The sequence below is a fragment of the Aegilops tauschii genome, chromosome 6, assembly GCF_002575655.3.
Source record: "Aegilops tauschii subsp. strangulata cultivar AL8/78 chromosome 6, Aet v6.0, whole genome shotgun sequence".
Lineage (NCBI taxonomy): Eukaryota > Viridiplantae > Streptophyta > Magnoliopsida > Poales > Poaceae > Aegilops > Aegilops tauschii.
The window spans coordinates 388,298,479-388,303,734 of record NC_053040.3 but is presented as its reverse complement, the minus strand read 5'-3'; positions in this window follow the sequence as shown (position 1 = coordinate 388,303,734).

The window sequence follows — 5,256 nt, the reverse complement described above, 5'->3', positions numbered from 1 at the left end:
AACTAAGGCCAGAAAGGTTTGGACTAATTTGAATCAAAGATTCAAATTCCAAGTTCATAAATGGCCCATAATAATGCCTTATCTTGTTCTGTATAAAACAGTAGGTTAACTTGCTTAATCATGCATGAAACCAGTACAGATGGATAGAATGGATTTTTCTGATCATTTTTCATATATAAATCTTTTCATTCTGAGCTATAGATTATTTTCTATGATTTTTTGAAGTTTGTGATAATTTCTGGAATTTCCAATATAAGAATAATTCCAGTAAATATTTTATTGCGTCAGCCTGATGTCAGTGTGACATCAGCGGGTCAGCGGGGTCGTCCAGGTCAAACCTGACGGGTGGGTCCCTTGTGTCAGTGTCACGGTTAGGTAATTAGTTAATTAGGATTAGTTTTAACTTTAACGCAAATTTAATTAGCAGGCGGGCCCCACTTGTCAGTGACCCTGGGGGGTCAAACCGTGGTCAAACCACGCTGACTCGCCGGTGTTTAGCCGCCGGCGACGTCCAGACGCGGCGGTGGTGTGCGGGTTTGCTCCTCCGGCGACCAAAAGGACGGCGGAGAGCACCTACGTGTAGCTGGGGGCGAACCGCGTCGACTGGTGGTGGTAGTGGAGCTCGGGGTCGCCGGAATCGACGCCGGCGACGAGCCGTGCGGCTGCCGGAGTACGGGCGTGGTTGAAACCGTAGCTAGAGAGCACGGCGAGGGACATGCGATGGCGCTACGGGTTCCTGGCGTTGCGGTGAAGCTAATGGCTACGGTGGTGCGGCCGTTGGATGGCCGGAGCCTCGTCGGCGACGAGCTCGTACGGCGGCGCGTTCGGGTGAGCTTCGTGCGGTGGCTACAGAGCTCGAGAGAGAGAGAGGGGAGGATGGGAAGGTGGCCATGCTCACGGCGGTTGCGACGGAGCAGGCGGCGGGGTCGGAGACGAGCTGTAGCAGTGGCGACGGCGGAGGGGATCTCCGATGGGGAGCGGCGAAGGCGAGGTCGGTGGCGGAGCTTCGGGGCAAACGAGCGCTCGGGGCTCGGCTTGCTCGAAGGAGTGGGCGACGGCAGAGCTGTAGGACACAGTGGAATGGCGCGAGGTCGACGGTGGCCACGGTTACTCCGGTGAGGTGTCTGCGGCGGCGTCGGCCATGGTGGGGAAAGGGCGAGGGAGAGGCGATGGGGGAGAGTGACGATGTCCAGGGGCTCGGGGCGCGTCGAGGAAGGTCGTCCAGCTCGTCCGCGGCGAGGGCGGCAAGCAGCTGGCGCGGTGGCGAGCTCGCGCTCGCCGCGTCACCTGTCTGCCTGCTCTGGCGAGAGCAAGCAGCTCGCTGGCGCGGGCCAGCACAGTGCTGGGCCGCCAGGTGGGCTGCCAGGTAAGTTTCTGCTTTCTGTTTTCTTTCTCCTTTTTGATTATTTCTGTACTGTGTTTTGAAATAGTAAAAATACTATTTCATTTGGAAAAATCCTGAAAATATTCTGAGGCACCTTTGAGATTATTCCCAACAGCCTAAAAATACTTTCAAAATTATTTGGGCATTTATAAATATTTATAGCATTTAAAATGCCCAAATGCAAATACTTATGGCTTGTGCAAAATTCCAAAATGGCCTCCAAAAATATGAAACCATTTTTGGCAGAGGTTTTAGCCAAGACCAAAGATGGTGAACATTTATGGAGGGCATTTCAGGTTCATTGAAAAGAATTTTAGTAAACCCTAGTTGTTCCAGGGGGGGTGCTGGGGGTTTCTGGCATTCCCCATTTCAGGTTTCTGTGAAATGTAGACATGATGCAACACTCTAATGCATGAACTAGCTAGGTTGTGACATCCGGAGTCCTGCCTAGCCTGCTACAGCCCGGTTCACCGGAGTCCTGTTAGCCCAGTGCTACAGCCCGGATTCGCACGCTGCTGACCGACACGTTCGATGTTGATTCATGTATGCCTGTCCCCATACGTTAGTGCCGCTTTGGGTTCACGACTAGCCATGTCGGCCCGGGTTCTCTGTCATATGGATGCTAGCGACATTATCATATACGTGAGCCAAAAGGCGCAAACGGTCCCGGGCCATGGTAAGGCGACACCCGTGGGAATACCGTGCGTGAGGCCGCAAAGTGATATGAGGTGTTACAGGCTTGATCGGTGTGACTTAGAATTGGGGTCCCGACAGCGTTGGTATCAGAGCCTGACTGCCTGTAGGATTACCAAGCCAAACTGGTCGAAGTTGAGTCTAGAAATGCTTTAGTTATGTAAGGGAATTGATTGTGGAAGGGAACGTAAGGCTCTTTTTACTCCTTTACCTTATGCCCTCTAATCTGAGTCACCCTCTTCTCATTCTACGGGGATTAAGAACTAGGCTTCTCATCTTTCTATCAGGATCACGTGTTACTAATCCGTAGACTCGTAGGATTGTTGGTCTCAAGCCTCAGTTCAGTTTCTACCACTACAGTGTGTTGTTAGTTGGACTTGGAACCTTGATATGATGTTGTTGAGCGGTTATGCCACCATTTTTTGCAGGATGTCTCAATTCTTTTGAGCATTTACAGCCGTTACGCTGTCCGAGTCATCCCAGGTTCCTAAATGGTCTGATGCATTTGCAAATCCTTTCTTTCCGTTCTCGATGTTCCTTTGGGCCAGATTAACCACACTAATCGTTGAGTTGGGGTACTCTGTTGCCTTGACATATATGTTGGAGTTATTATTATGACCCTAGGTGTCTTAGAGGACCACTTAGTAATCTAGCAATGCTTGCATCCCTAGTGTGATGATTCTGGCCGTTATTCTTGAAAGCATCCCGTGATGCCATTTAGTTAGTAGGCATTCTATTTCTGGGTTCTTGAACCCAAGATTCACTCTACTTAACTCGTGTAGCTAGTGTTTGTTCGTTCCTTTAGGTTATTAGTAACCTTTGCATTAGTCCACGAGGTCCGTGGTATATCGTTCTTCCAAATACCATGAACCATTCTTGGCAGGAGTTCTTTTGAAACCAAAAGGTCACGACCAGAGTGCTCTTAATGAGTTCTCCATTCTACATTGTGACTCTGCCAGTCCTACCTTTCTGCATGGGTTATCTAGAAGAAACTTGTTGGACTTGGTTCGACATACTAATCTATGCATCCACAACTCAGAAAAACATATGTTTCCTTGAGTTGTCCCTCTTTAGTTGTTTTCTGGCCCTCGTCTATCAATTGATAGTCAGGAGTAATTGTGCATTTGTGTTATCGATGCCTATTATTCTTGTGGTCTGTCAAGCCATTCTAATCCGGAATGACTAGGAGAAACAAACTCCAGTACCTCGTCCATCTCTGGGATTGGGTCAAAGTAGTTGTATTCCGCAGATCAAATGCCTAACCAGCTTTTGTTATGTTCTACCTACGAGTATTACCCTCTTTATGTCAGGAATCTCATGAGGATTGCACCAACCCTCATGAATTCTTGTTGCAGTGATACTTCTGGCCATCGTTATTCATTCCTCGGTCTCCGTGTTATTGTAACCGGAATACTGACAAGTGAATCGTGGTGTGTGAAATCTATACTCCTAGCAACTCCGTTGCTTGGTAGTTAAAGGACAATAATTTCATCCTTAGCGTGTTGGTTATCGAATCACCATTCTGAGGTTGATCGTGCTACCTAGTCCTTATTTTTGGTGCACTCTTCAATCAATGAGTTAGGATTTTTGTCAAACCCTTGCTCAGTTGATCATATCGTCTTGCCCTGAAAAGCAAGATTGTTCTCGATCTTAATAACAAGTCGGTGGATCGTGATTTTCCAAATATCTTCTTGGAAGTACCACCAGGTTGTCCCTGACCGATATGTTGAGTTTGTGAACAAGTTGGTTTTCCAATAAACCACCCCTTCTCCAAGAATCTGTGTTGGATACCCCTGAGCTAGTTGGTCAAGCTAAACAACAACTTGGAGAGTTGGAAGATAAAAGGTTGTCTAACTTAGTTCATTTCCAAAGGGATATCTTGTGTCTGTGTGTGTGTTGAAGAAAGATGATATCTTCATTGATTGATCCTCGTGATCAATTGTTGGATCTATTGTCTTACCCAAATCTTTGATTTGCGTATGGGCTATCATCAAATCAAGTCAGAACCAACGATATGCATAATGTTGTCTTACTCGTGGTTGATCCCTCGAGCATACACCATTACATCCTTTGGTATGACCAGTGCTATCACCATGTTCACATAGTTATGGAATTACATTTATATGGAAACCTGGATGAATTGTTGTTAAGCCCATTGACAACATTCTCATCTTGTCCATGATTCATGTTGAACATCTAAGTTAGTGTTGGAAACTTTTGAAAGCATTTTCTTTGTGCTAGTTCATGAAGCCTATGTTTGGATGAAAGGAGTGACTTCCTCTAATTCATGTGCATTTGATGCAAGTTGCCGCCGTGAATTTGAGAAAGCATGTTTCTACCTCCTCTGGAATCGTCCCAAGTCAGTTATGCACGTGCGAAGTATTCCGTGGTCTGTTAGACTAATCATCTTCATTCCATATGAATTCTCTAGCACACCAAGCCACTGATTGATTTGTTCAAGGAGAAGGAGTTCCTTCATAAGAGCTAATCCGGACTTATGAAAGAACTTCGATATCCTCGTTGATGGTTCCCAACCAGAACTCGGTAGTGTTTTATTATAAGACTACCATATGATCATGCTTGTCTGGGACAACGTGCTCACATGTTTGTAGCAGAACCAGCTCATGTTTTGGAGCTTACTACCGTAATCCATCTCCCGAGAATCTTGCAACGTCTTCTCATCGATTTGTGTTGCAAACCTTAATTTTCTTTCTAGACTTGACGAGTCTGGAATATTCTGACACCAACCAGATCTAAATCTCAGGCAGACATGATGGTTGGAACATTCCCAAGAACTACAATATTGGTCTCTCGTTAATCGGTAAAGTGGATGTCGTGGCCAACACACCCAGCCGGAAGACCTATTATTGTAGTATCTTGATTAAGGAAGTTGGCCACCTCCCCATAAGGATTTCGTAGGATTTACTTCCGTAGTTATTCCTTATGGATTCTTGTGCTCCTGAAGTCCGACCTTTTACTTGATGTTCTAGATACCAAACCATATCAATAAATGGGTTACGCTAGCACATCAAGGAGAACATTAGAAGTGGAGTGCTAAATGTCTCTCGGTCGGTCATCCAGATTTTGCGCCCTTGGCTTCGCTAAGGTGAAATCTGAGAAAGTGTTGTCCTCCTTTGCACCTGCATCCTCCATCACTAATCATCATGGTAGTATGATGT